Source organism: Bos javanicus, chromosome 8 (genome assembly GCF_032452875.1).
Source record: "Bos javanicus breed banteng chromosome 8, ARS-OSU_banteng_1.0, whole genome shotgun sequence".
Lineage (NCBI taxonomy): Eukaryota > Metazoa > Chordata > Mammalia > Artiodactyla > Bovidae > Bos > Bos javanicus.
Window position 1 is genome coordinate 38715703 of NC_083875.1, and position 14006 is coordinate 38729708.

A 14006-nucleotide genomic window follows, 5' to 3' on the forward strand; every position below is an offset into this window, starting at 1 on the left:
TTCCAAATTTACAAGAAGGGGTGGGGGATGTGGAAGCCCTGTATACACTTAAGTCAGATTCATTAAATCAGTATTTTACCGTTTGCTTTATAAATTTATGTTCTCTTTCTCTCCACACACTCACAAATATATGCATTTTTTCTGAGTTAATTGAAAGTAATCTACATACATCATGACCCTTTACACCTTAAAACTTCAGTGTGCGTTTCCTAAGAATCGAAGTCTTCTCTTACACACAGATACAACAGTTCTCAACTCCAATAAGTTTAACAAAGATATAATACTTATGTCTAATTTCTGTGTTCCAATTTTGTCAAGTGACCCAAAAACATCCCTTATAGCATTTTTCCCCCTCCAGTAGGGAATTCAGTCTAGGATTAGGTATTGCGTGTAGCTGCCATGTCTCTTTAGTATCCCTAAATCTGGAATATTTCCAGAGTGTGTCTTTGTCTTCAATGACATTGTCATTTTTGAAGAGTACAGTCACTTCATTTTATATTTAAACACCTGAACATGTTTTAAATACATTTCTCATTTTGGTATATTTTTTCTTTTGTTGCTGGTAAATAAAAATGCCATTAACTTTTTTGGGGGGTCATTAATTTATTTACTTTTAATTGAAGGAGAATTGCTTTACAGTACTGTATTGGTTTCTGCCAAATATCACCATGAATCAGCCATAGATATACAACGGCCCCTCCCTCTTGAACCTCTCTCCAACCTCCGTCCCCATCCCACCCCTCTAGGTTGTTATTGTTACCACAGCCCCAGTTTGTGTTATTAACTTTTTAATGATTTCACATATGACTACCTTGCCAATAATCTCACTTCTGAAAATGTGCCTATAGATTATGATTCTATATAGATCATGTGAAAACTATCTGAGAATAGTAGTTTTTTCCTTGTTTCCTTCACAATACTTATTCCTTTTATTTCTCTTTCTCATCTTACTGACCTGAGACACCCTAGTGCTAAAGAGGAGTGGCAGTGAAATGTCTTATTATAAAGGGAATGCTTCTAACCGTTCCTCTTCAGAATGTTTACTATGTATAGGTACCCGTTAATGGGTTAGCACTTTTTTCATCTGCAGTAGAGATGGCAATGTTTTGCTGCAGGAATTTTTTTTTAAGAATAATTGAAAATTGAAATGTTATTTTATGAGCCTTAGCACAGTCTTCATAGTAACAACAATAATAAAATATATGCCAGCTAATAAAAAAAAAAAAAAAAAGTTCTGTTCTATCGCTTTCTCTAGTTTTTTTTTTTTAATTTTATCTGGGTGGGGCTCATTTGCTTTTAAAAGAACTCTATCAAATAGTTTTTCTACATCTATTATGATGGGTTTTCTCCTTTATTTACGATTGAGATTAATACTTTAATGTTGAGCCAACCTGTATTTCTGGAATGCGCCTGATCTAATGATGAAGTATTGTCAGAATGGCACACTGTGGAATTATTTATGTTAATAATATATTTAATATTACCTATCTTCATAAGTGAGGCTAGTAATTTTCCTTATTCAAACTGTCCCTGTCTAGGTGCTGGTAGGAAGACCTGTTAGCCTGAAAAAATGAGTTAGGATGTGTTCCTGAAAGAGGGAAACTATGAGTTTCTGAGGGCTGAAATTAAGTATTATTTAAATACTTAGTAGAACTAGCTAGAAAAGCCATCTGAACCTGATATTTCTTTGTGGTAAGACATGTAACTACAGAATAAAAACTCTTAAATGGTATAACTTGAATTTATTTCAGCATTTATATTTTTCTGGAAAACTGTGCACTCGAATGTATTAGCAGAAGTTTTTAATGGACTCATCTATAGTGTAGTATTCTTTTCAGTCCTAACACTGTTTTTGTCCATTTTTTCTTCCAAGATGAGGATCCCATCACTCTCAAAATACATCACACATGACTAAAAAGTAGTTAAGAACCACTGGACAAGATCGTGGCCACACAACTGGACTGAGCTGTGCTTCTATCTATACCCAGAGTTAGTATAAGCACTTGATCTCTGTTAATGTTTAGCCTTGGTAACCCTTAAACTTTAGAAATTAAACAAGTTCAGTGTCCCTAAACACTAGTGGGCAGTAGTTCTGAGGAATGAAAGTGCTTTGATTTTTCATAAAGTTACACTTTTTATTCTTGAAGAACATTCTTTTTGCTTTGCTGGTGTTTTTCTGAACAGTAATTTATAGTAAGTTTTCTTTGATAATTTTTATTTCATAAAATTAAAAGGTGACAAGCCTATGTCAGCCCAGCTTATTTTTCAAATCTGGCGATCAATAAACTAATGATCTCTATGATCCTTCATGAGCCCAGTGTTATATGTGAGAGAGGGAAAAGAGAGGAGGGATGGAAAGGATTGCTCATTTACATTAATAAAAATTGAGTAGCTTACTCAAGTTGAAGTTCTTATGTACTTTCCTGATTTCTAAGCTTTTAACTCTACAAGAGTCCCACCTTTCCACCTAGATGAATGAAACTTTCAAAGACAACATTCTTAACAAACCATTCTCTCAGTAAAAATGGCTTCCAAATCAAAGTAATTCGATTGGAATCAGAAATTAAATTGGCAAACCACTTTAATTTCCAATTCTTTAGTTTGACATTTAAGATAAGTAATCTCATTATTTTCCTCTAAAGCACACAGATTTTCAGACTTTTCCAACTATCCCTCCTAAATCATTCATTTATTCATTCAAAAGACAACTCTTTCTATAGCTAAATAAGATTCAGTTCAGTTCAGTCACTCAGTCGTGTCCGACTCTTTGCGACCCCATCCATTCAAGAGACAACTGTTTCTATAGCTAAATAAGATTAGTCAAAGAATTTGCCTGCTTAAATTATTTAACTTCAAGGACCTGGAGATAATAAGGAAGAAAGAAAAACTTTATGTTAGATAGGTAAAATAAGAGAGCAATCTCGAAAATGCAAAACACAAGCACTGACTACTGAAAGAAGCATATCCACTATAGAACAATTAATGGAAGCAGACCACAAAGTCATCTTAAGATTCCTCTCAGCAATGCCCAAATATGTGACAAGCAGAAGCGGAAAACTGCACTGTTAACAGCAGAGGCAGCTAACATTCAAGAATTTTCTAGTTATGAGAGGTATACACGTATTAATACCCTTTAATCTGGTAAGAAATTTTGACATAAATGTATCATGACAAGGGAAAAGAAAGTTTACAAACAGCAGTAATTCAAAGTAAGAAATCTGTTTACCTAGGAAGTAGTTTGCAGTGTTTCATAAAAGCCAGCAGTTTCTTATACTGCAGTGCAGGAAAGTGTCATCAGATTTTATGATTCAATTTGTCAAAGGTACAGAGAAGACAAAAAAAAGGAAAAAAATCAGTAAATATATTCAATAAATGCAGACTTGGTACTAAATACTCTTTTAGAAGAAAGCAAAAAATTAAATTCTTTCAATAGGAAAGTACATGATAAACTGATCACAAGACAAAGAAAGTATCATTGTAGCATTAAATTTATCTTAAGAATTTAGAAAATATTAATTTTAAGTGACCAATGTTTTCTTTACTGTTGGACTCTCCTTACAAACCTATTTTTAATTTGAAGCCAAAGTAATCTCTTATCAGCATATCAATAAAACCTTTAAACATGGAACGAAAGTGCTTTAAAATTTCTAAGGAGAAAAACCATTTTTAAAACATAGAAACTTGACGTTGTATCTGATTATGAGAGATCTGTGACATGAAAAAGGCTAAACAGAAATTCTGAGCAATTTTCAACACATATGAATTAAGGGAAAAACCTTAATTCTCTGTTAATTCCAATTTTTAGGAAAATTACACTAAAATTTGGGTCCTGACAAACCCCCAAAATTAGGCGATCAATGCCAACCAATATTTCTGCTTGAAAAGGGAAAAAAGGATTGTTCTCCTATGAGTAAGAAGAATTTAGAAACTTGATGTACTTTCTAAATCTCTATTATTATGCAGCAGGGTGACAAGGATTGACAAGCATAACTGTTTAAGAGATTTCAATAGTTTCTAAAACTTGTATTTCATGTGATTGTGAGCTCTAACTAAAAGCTGACTAGGCTTGGATTGTCTTCCTCGGGGAACTTAGGGAGGAGGGGCCGCTTGAGAGGAAGGGCCAGAGGTGCCCAGGACCCACACACCTGCTGTGGCTTCTTGGCGCCCTCTGCAGGCCAGCAGGTCAGCCAGCCCCTCACCACCCTCCACAATGCCCCAGCCCAGATCCCAGAGCCTGGTTGACACACAGGGTAAAACACATGTTTCTGCCAACTCTACAGTGAAGCCCGAGTAATCTTTACATCTGAGACTGCCTATGAAAAGGACTCATCGGACGCCATGTAAATTACTCTTACGTTCTTAGTTTCAAATATTAAAATGAAAGTCAAATTTTAAACTCTTGTGAGAACATATCTATATGCAAACTTTTGAAAATATATTCATATGCAAACTTTGAAATTATAGTCCGTAAGATTCACAATCACATAAGCCACACGCAATATCGGCTATACTGGGGGTGGGAGGAGAACAGTTTGGAAAACATCAGAAACAGTAGCCTGATGGTCCTTGCTTGTTTCATTTGTTAATGAGCGAAAGAAACACTACTGTAAAGAGTTATGGTAATCTGCACATTTTGGAGCAACTCCCATCTGAAAGATCAACCGCTATGGAGAAGGATTTGCTAGATCGTCATCCTACAGGCCAGGTTTGGCACAGTACCTTGCCCAGATATTTATCAATCATTTATTCTCTTAATCTTGATACCAGTACAGGGCTGCCTTGACATGCAAATGCATCTAAAAATATTTCCCATGTGTCTTAGATGAGTTTAATTTTCAAGATAACAAATCTTTAAATTATAATAAACACAATCATGATACAAGCACAAAGAAAAAAATCATAATCTGCTACCCAATGCTTCTTACTGATTATAAAATATGGCTTAATAAATAAATAAGGCCAAACCTTCATTAATGTTCACAAAAAAAGAACTTCAGCTGGGCCACCTTTGGTTGTTGGACTCATAATTTTTGTTGTTTAACAGCAAAACAAATGTCTCCATGTACCCAGTCTTTCTCCATTTGCCTGGTCTTTCAGGGGAGGCAGTCTATCTGCTTCTCAACAGTATGAGACCGAGAACTATGCTCACTGACAACTCTTAAAATACAACTGTCTTATTAAAATGAACCTTTAAAAGGAAAAATCAAAAAAGCCCTGCATTTTTTGGTTCTTTACTGTGCTTTTTACATACAGTATCTCATTTCCATTCTTTAAAGTTTTCTGTGAAATTGTGAGACTAAGGCTCAGAAATAAAAATCCCTATCCTAAAACCCAACAGCAAGTAGGTACAATGATTGCACATTTAGTCTACCCCAGACTCAGACCTGAAACATAACTGATGTCTTTACTCAGCTCTCCTGCTACCACAAAAACAAACAAAGCCCACTAAATTAAGAATAAATCTGCAACACCAAGCCCAGATGTTTTCACAGAATTATGCTCAATTTTTAAGAAACATAACCCAATGTTACTTAAACTGTTCCTGATCGCAATGCAGGGGGTGGGGGGGACAAGCTTTAAAATCCTTAAGACACAGGCTAAAATGGGTAATTTTGTTGTTTAATGGCTAAATCATGTCCAACTCTTTGCCACTGCATGGGCTGCAACACGCCAGACTTCCCTGTCCTTCACTATCTCCCAGAGTTTGCTCAAACTCATGTCCATTGACTTAGGGATGCTATCCAACCCTCTCATCCTCTGCCGCCCTCTTCTCCTTTTGCCTTCCATCTTTCCCAGCACCAGGGTCTTTCCCAATGAGTCAGCTCTTCACATCAGGTGGCCAAAGTGTTGGATATTCAGCTTCAGCATCAGTTCTTCCAATGAATATTCAGGGTTGATTTCCTTTAGGACTAACTGGTCTGATCTCCTTGAAGTCCAAGGGATGCTCAAGAGCCTTCTCCAGCAACAAAATTCAAAAGCATCAATTCTTACACAAGAGAAGCCACCACAATGAGAACCCTGAGCACCTCAGTCAGAGAACAGCCCCACTTGTCAAAACTAGAGAAAAGTCTGAGCAGCAACAAAGACCAGTGCAGCCATAAATAAAGAAACAAAATTAATTTTTAAAAATGTTCTGTAAAATCTGACTCTTTTATATATATACATATTATAAAGCTATGACAATTAAAACATTGATGTGGGACTTCCCTGGTGGTCCAGTGGTTAAGAATCTGCCTTGTAATGGAGGGGACACAAGTTCAATCCCTGCTCCGGGAATTAAGATCCCACATGCCAAAGGGTAATTAAGCCTGCAAGCCACATCTAGAGTTCATGCACCACAAGGAAAGATCCTGCATGATGTAACTAAGACCCAACACAGTCAAACAAATAAGTTTTTTTTTTTTTTAAACGGAGGTAATGGTACATAAATAGATCATTGTATAAGAACCTAAATGACTTTCAATACTGCACTGGTTAAATAAATTATCATATATACAATTATCATTATACAATGCAATATTGTATAATCATTTTGAAAAAGAAGCTCTATACATATTCATAGAAGGAGAAAAGGTGGAAGTAGTGACAGATTTCTTCTTCTTGGGCTCTAAAATCATCACAGATGGTGACTGTAGCCATGAAATCAGAAGACAATTGCTTCTTAGCAGGAAAGCCATGACAAACCCAGACAGTGTGTTGAAACGCAGAAACATTACTCTGCCAACAAAGGTCCATATAGTCAAGGCTGTGGTATTCCCAGTGGTCACGTACGTTTGTGAGAGCTGGACCATAAAGACAGAACACCAAAGAATTGATGTCTTCGAACTGCGGAGCTGGAGAAGACTTCTAAGAGTCCCTTGGACAGCAAGGAGATCAAACCAGTAAATCTTAAAGGAAATCAACACTGAATACTCTCACTGGAAGGACTGATGCTGAAGCTGAAGCTCCAGTATTTTGGTCATCTGATGCCAACAGCCAACTCACTGGAAAAGTTCCTGATGCTGGGAAAGATTGAGGGCAGAAGGACAAGAGGGCATCAGAGGATGAGATGGCTGGATGGAATCACCAATGCAATGGACATGAACTTGGGCAAACTTCAGGAGATGGTGAGGAACAGGGAGGCCTGGTGTGCTGCAGTCTATGGGGTCCCAAAGAGTCGGACACAACTGAGCAACTTCACTTTCACTTTTCACTTTCATGCATTGGAGAAGGAAATGGCAACCCACTCCAGTGTTCTTGCCTGGAGAAACCCAGGGATGGGGGAGCCTGGTGGGCTGCTGTCTATGGGGTTGCACGGAGTCAGACACGACTGAAGCGACTTAGCAGCAGCAGCAGGCAACTGAACAATAACATATACATTCATGTTTTTAAAATCTCTCCCAAGGGGATGGATAGGGGAAATTAGATTAAAATAGTCAAAAGGTACAAGTTTTCAGTTACAAGATAAATAAGTACTAGGGATATTACATACAACATGATAAAGATAATTAACACTGATATACATTCTATAAGAAAGTTGATAAGAGAGTAAATCCTAAGAGTCTCACCACAGGGAAAATTCTTTTTCTATCTCTTTAATGTTGTAGCAATATGAAATGACGCATGTTCACTAAACTTACAGTTGTAATTGTTTCATGATGTATGTTAAGTCAAATCATTATGCTGTACACCTTAAATTTATACAGTGCTCTATGTCAATCATATCTTAATAAAACCAGGTGGGAGGGGATGGTCACATCCAAGGTACACAGTTAAATGAAAAGAAAAATAAGTATAGATACTACCATTTGTATTAAAAGATATACATATGCATATATGCTTGTATTATTTAGTCGCTAAGTTGTGTCTGACTCTCTGTAACCCCATGGACTGTAACCCACCAGGTCCTCTGTCCATGGGATTTCCCAGGCAAGAATACTGTAGCGGGTTGCCAAGCCCTCCTCCAGGGGATCTTCCTGACCCAGGGATCGAACCTGCATCTCCTTCGTCTTCTGCACTGCAGGTAGATCCTTTATCTACTGAGCCGTGGCTTCCCAGGTTGTATAGAATATAATGTTGTATAGAATATCTTATCTATATTTATATCTATAGATCGATCTATATATATAGAATATCTATATATGGTTGTATAGAGTATCTTATAAAGAATATATAGACTATGTCTAAAAAGCCCTAAAAGAAACAGTTTTAACGATGGTTAACCAAAAAAAGAAACTGCCTATCTGATGGCCAAAGGTGAGAATATGTACATTTTACCCATTTATACCTTCTTAATTTTATACACTGTTGTATATCTTGCATTGCATTATTATTAAAATAATAAATATTTCTTTAGACATGAGTATAAATAATAATTTTAAATAAAAAAACAAATAAAGTTATCAAAAAGGCATGAAAAATGAATTTCCCTATCTCAGAGCCTGATTCTTCCTGCTAAATGAGAGCTGCCTGAATGTTGTAGGCTGACAGTTCTCAGTAAAGTGACCAAATTTTAGATAAGGCTTCCTTTTGAAAATTAAATAAAAGCAAAATGAATGAGATATGCTACCAGCAGGGGAAAAAAAATAAGCCTCAACAGTACCAGTCAAAGGGATGCTTGTGACCTTGCTGAGTACCTGATGGACTCCCTAAACAGAATCAAAGCAATGAGACTGACGTCCAATCAGAGAAACAAAGGGATGTCCTCAGGACTAGAAGTTAAATGTCTAGTGGAAAAAAGGAGTTAAAAGATGGAGATAAAAAGAGAGCCAAAGTGAAGGAATTTGCTTTCTTCTTTAACATCCTTCAACAGGAAAAATGGATCTGCAGGAAGAATGTTCAGAAGTGAGTACTTCTAAGGGTCAAGAGAAGCCCAGCAGGTAGAAAATACCCCATCCAGATGATGCCTCCTTGCAACATCCACCTTCAGGACCTGCCTGTCATCAAATAATGTGTTTCCCACAGGCCAGACTTTCCAGAAAGAGCCCTGAAGAACAAAGAACATGTATGCCTTGGGTTTGAGTTCTGGTTCTTGTGAGTTTGATAAGGGAGTGACACTGAGGACTTTAGTCCTCCAATGCCTGACATACTCTGGATCACTGGGAAAAGTTCAGATTCCTGAACCTGCAATGCTGAAAATGAGAACAGGAATATGAAATCCCCCAAAAGTTCTGTCACAGCATAGAGTTCAGTTAAAATATCCCTGTGCTTGGCACTTAGGTTATTTCCAATATGTAGTTGGCAAAAGAGAGTGGAGATCAACATTTCATGGTGGGGCTAAACAGCACCAAGCCTTTTCCACACGGTTTTGAAAAGTGAGCAAACGAGAATCACAGCCCTAGGAATCAGCAGGAGTGATAAGCTGAATGCGACACGGGTGCCCAGCCAGGCTCCTTAATTCATACGTTCACAAATACTTACTGGTTTGCCTTGATCCCTGTGTTTTCGTTTCTGTAATCTTTTTTTGTTGGTTTGTGAGAAATTCAGAAAACAAAATTGATGAGCGGCCAGCCTTAAAACACACCTCTAATGAGCTCAGGGAAGCAGGGTGAAAGAGTGCTGGCTATTAGTGGCCCAGAAAAAACTCGGAAGAGAAGACCTAAATAAGTCAGGTGTAGATTGTTCTCAATCTGACCTTAAGCAACCCTCCTCTGAGAATGAGGGAGGCCAGAACGTCTAAGAAAAACTAGCTTTCAGCAATAGCTAATTTTAAATGTGCGGAGGGGGTTGGGAGGTCGTATTTAAAGCTATACTTCATCAGACAAGACGGAGAAAATACTTAATTGTGTTTAAAAGGTGGGGAGGGGCTAATGGAAATGAAGCATTTCCCTAGGATTGCCTTAAATTTCTGCTATTCAAACTGCAGTCAGCAGGCCTACCTGAGCTAGTAGATGGTATCTATCAGTCTTTTTATAACATGTGAAACAGAACAACAGAAAATATCAGAGTACAGTACAGGCGGCAAAGTACTGTTCTGTGGAATTCCTGTTTCAGTTTTACACGTGGGGAGGGGGTCAGGATGCGTAAAACATATTTCCTACCGTGTGCCTGATTTTAATTTCCTGAATTTTGTCATGTATGTAAATACCATTAATTTGTATAACAAAGGTTTACTGAGCACCTGTACTATAATGCCTGTGAGACAACAAAGCGCTGGTGTGATATAAGTGAAATAAAAATACCTGGTCCCTGCCCTTGTAGAATTCTTTCAGTTTAGAAACAAATTATCAAATAATTGCATAAATATAAAATTATATACTGCTAAATGTTATGGAAAGAAAAAGTTAAGTAAATTAAGATTGCTTGTCATTAGGGAAGCTGATTTAGATTGAGGAAGAGGTAGGGTGACTGGTCAGGATTGTCTAAGAAACTGCACTCAAGCAGACCAGAAAGATGTACTCGGAAAGGAAGCGGGAAGGAAAAATCTGCCTGGCAGAAAATGGCACAATCAGGGACTTCCCTGGTGGTGCAGCAGATAAGAATCTGCCTTGCAATGCAAGAGACATCAGTTCAATCCTAGTCTGGAAAGATTCCCCCATGCTGCAGGGCAACTAAGACTGCACCGCGACTACTGAAACCCGCGCGCCTACGAGAAGCCCCCCCAACGAGAAGCCCACACAACCACAACGAACAGAAGCCCCCACCCTCAGCAACCAGAGGAAGCCCACGTGCAGCAACACACACTCACCAGAGCCAAACTGCTTAATTAATTAAACCTTTAAAATAAGAAAATGGCACTTCCAGCAAAGGTCTGTATAGAATGGGGAAATGAAAAGCTAGTGGGTTGAAAGGCAGAACCATCTAAATAAGGCTTAGGGAGGAGCTTGGAGTAGGAAGAGATAATGCAGGAATTTTAAATGTCCTGAGGGTCATTAGAATGATACAGTTTGCATTTTAAAAGATTACTGAGTAGAGAAGAGATATCAAGGGAGCTGGAGTGAATACAGAAATGGTACCAGATAGACCCTAGAAGATCTAAGCAGAAGTGACAAGGTTTGGTGATGGTACAAAAGCAAGGACTGAGGAAAAAAAAAAAAAGCAGGGAGTAAGCCATGAGGTGTCTGGGATAACTCTCAGGTTTCCCAAGTTAACTGCTAAAATGTGGTGAGAAGGATGAAAAACTCAGAGGAGCAGAGCTGAGAGAAAAGATCACTGATCACAGTTTGGCCTGTTGTTAACAAGTAGAGATGCCAAATTAACAACTAAAACTGGACAGAAATATACAAAAATAAAGTCATCAACAAAAGGGATTTGAGGATACATTATTCTGCTCCTTATTTTCCCAGAGTAACTTATAATACAAACTAGAAGAATCTAGAATATATTTTACTTTAAAGACTCACAGAAATAGACTCATAGCCTTAGAAAACAAACTTATAAAGGTGAAAAGTGGAGCGGGGGCGGGGACGCAGAAACTAAGAGGTTCGGATTAACATATATGCACTATTATACATCAACTATCTAATCAACAAGGACTTAAGGGCCTCCCAGGTGGCACAGTGGTAAACAATCTGCCTGCCGATGCAGAAGACATAAGAGACATGGGTTCCATCCCTGGGTCAGGAAGTTCCACTCGAGTAGGAAATGCAACCCACTCCAGTATTCTTGACTGGAGAATTCAATGGACAGAGGGGCCTGGTGGACTACAGTACACAGAGTTGCAAAGAGTCGGACACAATGGAGCACATACGAATATGACTGTATAGCACACAGAACTCTACTCAACAGTCTGTAATAACCTACATGTGCAAATAATCTGAAAAAGAATAAATATATGTAACTGAATCACTTTGCTATACACCTGAAACTAGCACAACATTGTAAATCAAATATTTATTGTTGTTGTCAATCAGTAAGTCGTGTCCAACTCTTTGTGACCCCATGGACTCCAAGCACGCCAGGCCTCCCTGTCCCTCACTATCTCCCAGTGTTTGCCCAAGTTCATCCAATATAAAGCAAAAATTAAATTTAAAATGTTTTAAAGTTTATATGGAAGACCAATTCATAAAAACCACAGGAGTTGAAGCCACTGTATATCTGAAAACATAGAGCAACAACGTAACTTTTAAAGAGTCACATCCAAAATAATCCTCTTTCATGAATTAGTCAGTTCAGTCACTCAGTCGTGTCCAACTCTTTGCAACCCCATGAATCGCAGCACGCCAGGCCTCCCTGTCCATCACCATCTCCCGGAGTTCACTCAGACTCACGTCCATCCAGTCAGTGATGCCATCCAGCCATCTCATCCTCTGTCGTCCCCTTCTCCTCCTGCCCCCAATCCCTCCCAGCAGCAGAGTCTTTTCCAATGAGCCAACTCTTTGCATGAGGTGACCAAAGTACTGGAGTTTCAGCTTTAGCATCATTCCTTCCAAAGAAATCCCAGGGCTGACCTCCTTCAGAATGGACTGGTTGGATCTCCTTGCAGTCCAAGGGACTCTCAAGAGTCTTCTCCAACACCACAGTTCAAAAGCATCAATTCTTCGGCGCTCAGCTTTCTTCACAGTCCAACTCTCACATCCGTACATGACCACTGGAAAAACCATAGCCTTGACTAGACGGACCTTTGTTGGCAAAGTAATGTCTCTGCTTTTCAATATGCTATCTAGGTCGCTCATAACTTTTCTTCCAAGGAGTAAACGTCTTTTAATTTCATGGCTGCAGTCACCATCTGCAGTGATTTTGGAGCCCAAATGAATTAGTAAGGAATCATTTTTCTACTGTGTTTACAATATGCCCATTATCTAACACAGTGCATGGCACATAATACAGGTTATCTATTGAAGACAAGTACCCACTCCTAGGCAAAATAAACCATCCAGCAAAAATAAGGCAAATGGCACAAATAATAAGCAATTCTTCAAGGAAAAACTACTATGGAACATACAAATGTATAATTAAGGGCATTTCTCGGGGAAAAAGGGGAAATGAGTTATTTTAACACAAACTTAGCTCTCCTATTCAAACAGATGCTAGATTCTATTCATAAGAATCAGTTTAATTTCAATCTTCTAGGGAAGATCATCCCTAGGCAACCTCACCAATCCCTAAATGTCCCTAAATAGAGAAAGAATCAAAATGTAATAAAAGCTCTATGTTGAAAAGCTATAGTAAAATCTCATCGAGGTTATCAAAAAAAAAAGTTAAAATGGCAATTACTGATGATTTTTCTTTTTCCTCTAAAGTCTAATAATAAACATGGTTTATTAGAGAACAGATTTTCTTAAAAATATGGATTTGGTTTTTTCTATTCATAAAGGTCCTAGTGATACACAGGAGAAAAATCCAAAGATGCACATATACACAAAGAAGACAAATTAACCATATTCCCATTGCCTGGAAGTAACCACTTTCAATATTTCACGTGCAACTTTTTCTGTACATACATGGGGATAGAAAGTAAAGAGTGATACACAACTGATGGTGTAACTGTTTAAGTCTATAAATGAGATTACAGAACACGACTATGACTGGTATGGGATTGAAAAAAGACTAATTTAAAGGGATAACTGAGCTGAGCTATCTGAAGGATAAGTTGTAATTAAGAAGACAAAGAACACAGGCTGTTACAGTAGTAGTGGAAGCAGAGGGAACATGAGCCCCAACCAGCCAAGGAACTGTGGAGAGGGAGGAGACTGGCTGGGCAAAGCCTGGTTAGGGCTGAGAGAACTTGACCCTTGGGGAAAGAACATGTGAGGCCACTGAAAGAGAAGCAAAGTAGACAGACTTCTCAAAGTAACTGTCCCAATTACTCAGGTAGGGAAAGGATTAGGCCCTGCAAGTGTGGACTCAAAAGGACCAGCATCCTCTCCCAAACGGTATAAAGGGTTATCTTGGGGAGTGGAGAGGCGGGTGAAGCTGCAAGGAGAAAAAGATAATAATCCAATATTTTAAATGTATCCTTTAGGCTCCATAAAACCTTCTGGATTGGTAAAAATAAGGAAAATACAGTGACTTTAACTATGTCACAGCTCCCAGGAAACTCATATAGAAATAAAAAAGGCTTGGGTCTATAGAAAAGAAAAGAAATG

General features: G+C 38.1%; 1 protein-coding gene across 8 annotated transcripts in view; it reads right to left on the minus strand.

The window, feature by feature from the left end:
• The window catches only part of KDM4C (lysine demethylase 4C), a 416591-nt gene that overhangs the window by 399663 nt on the left and 2922 nt on the right, over positions 1-14006 (minus strand). The window contains exon 1 of one of the 8 annotated variants that reach the window (XM_061425316.1): positions 3227-3334. The exons of the other annotated variants lie outside the window; for them this stretch is intronic. The gene's annotated coding sequence lies outside the window, so the exon portion shown is untranslated. Of the gene's footprint in view, positions 1-3226; positions 3335-14006 lie in introns of those variants that run through there. 8 annotated transcript variants of the gene reach the window in all.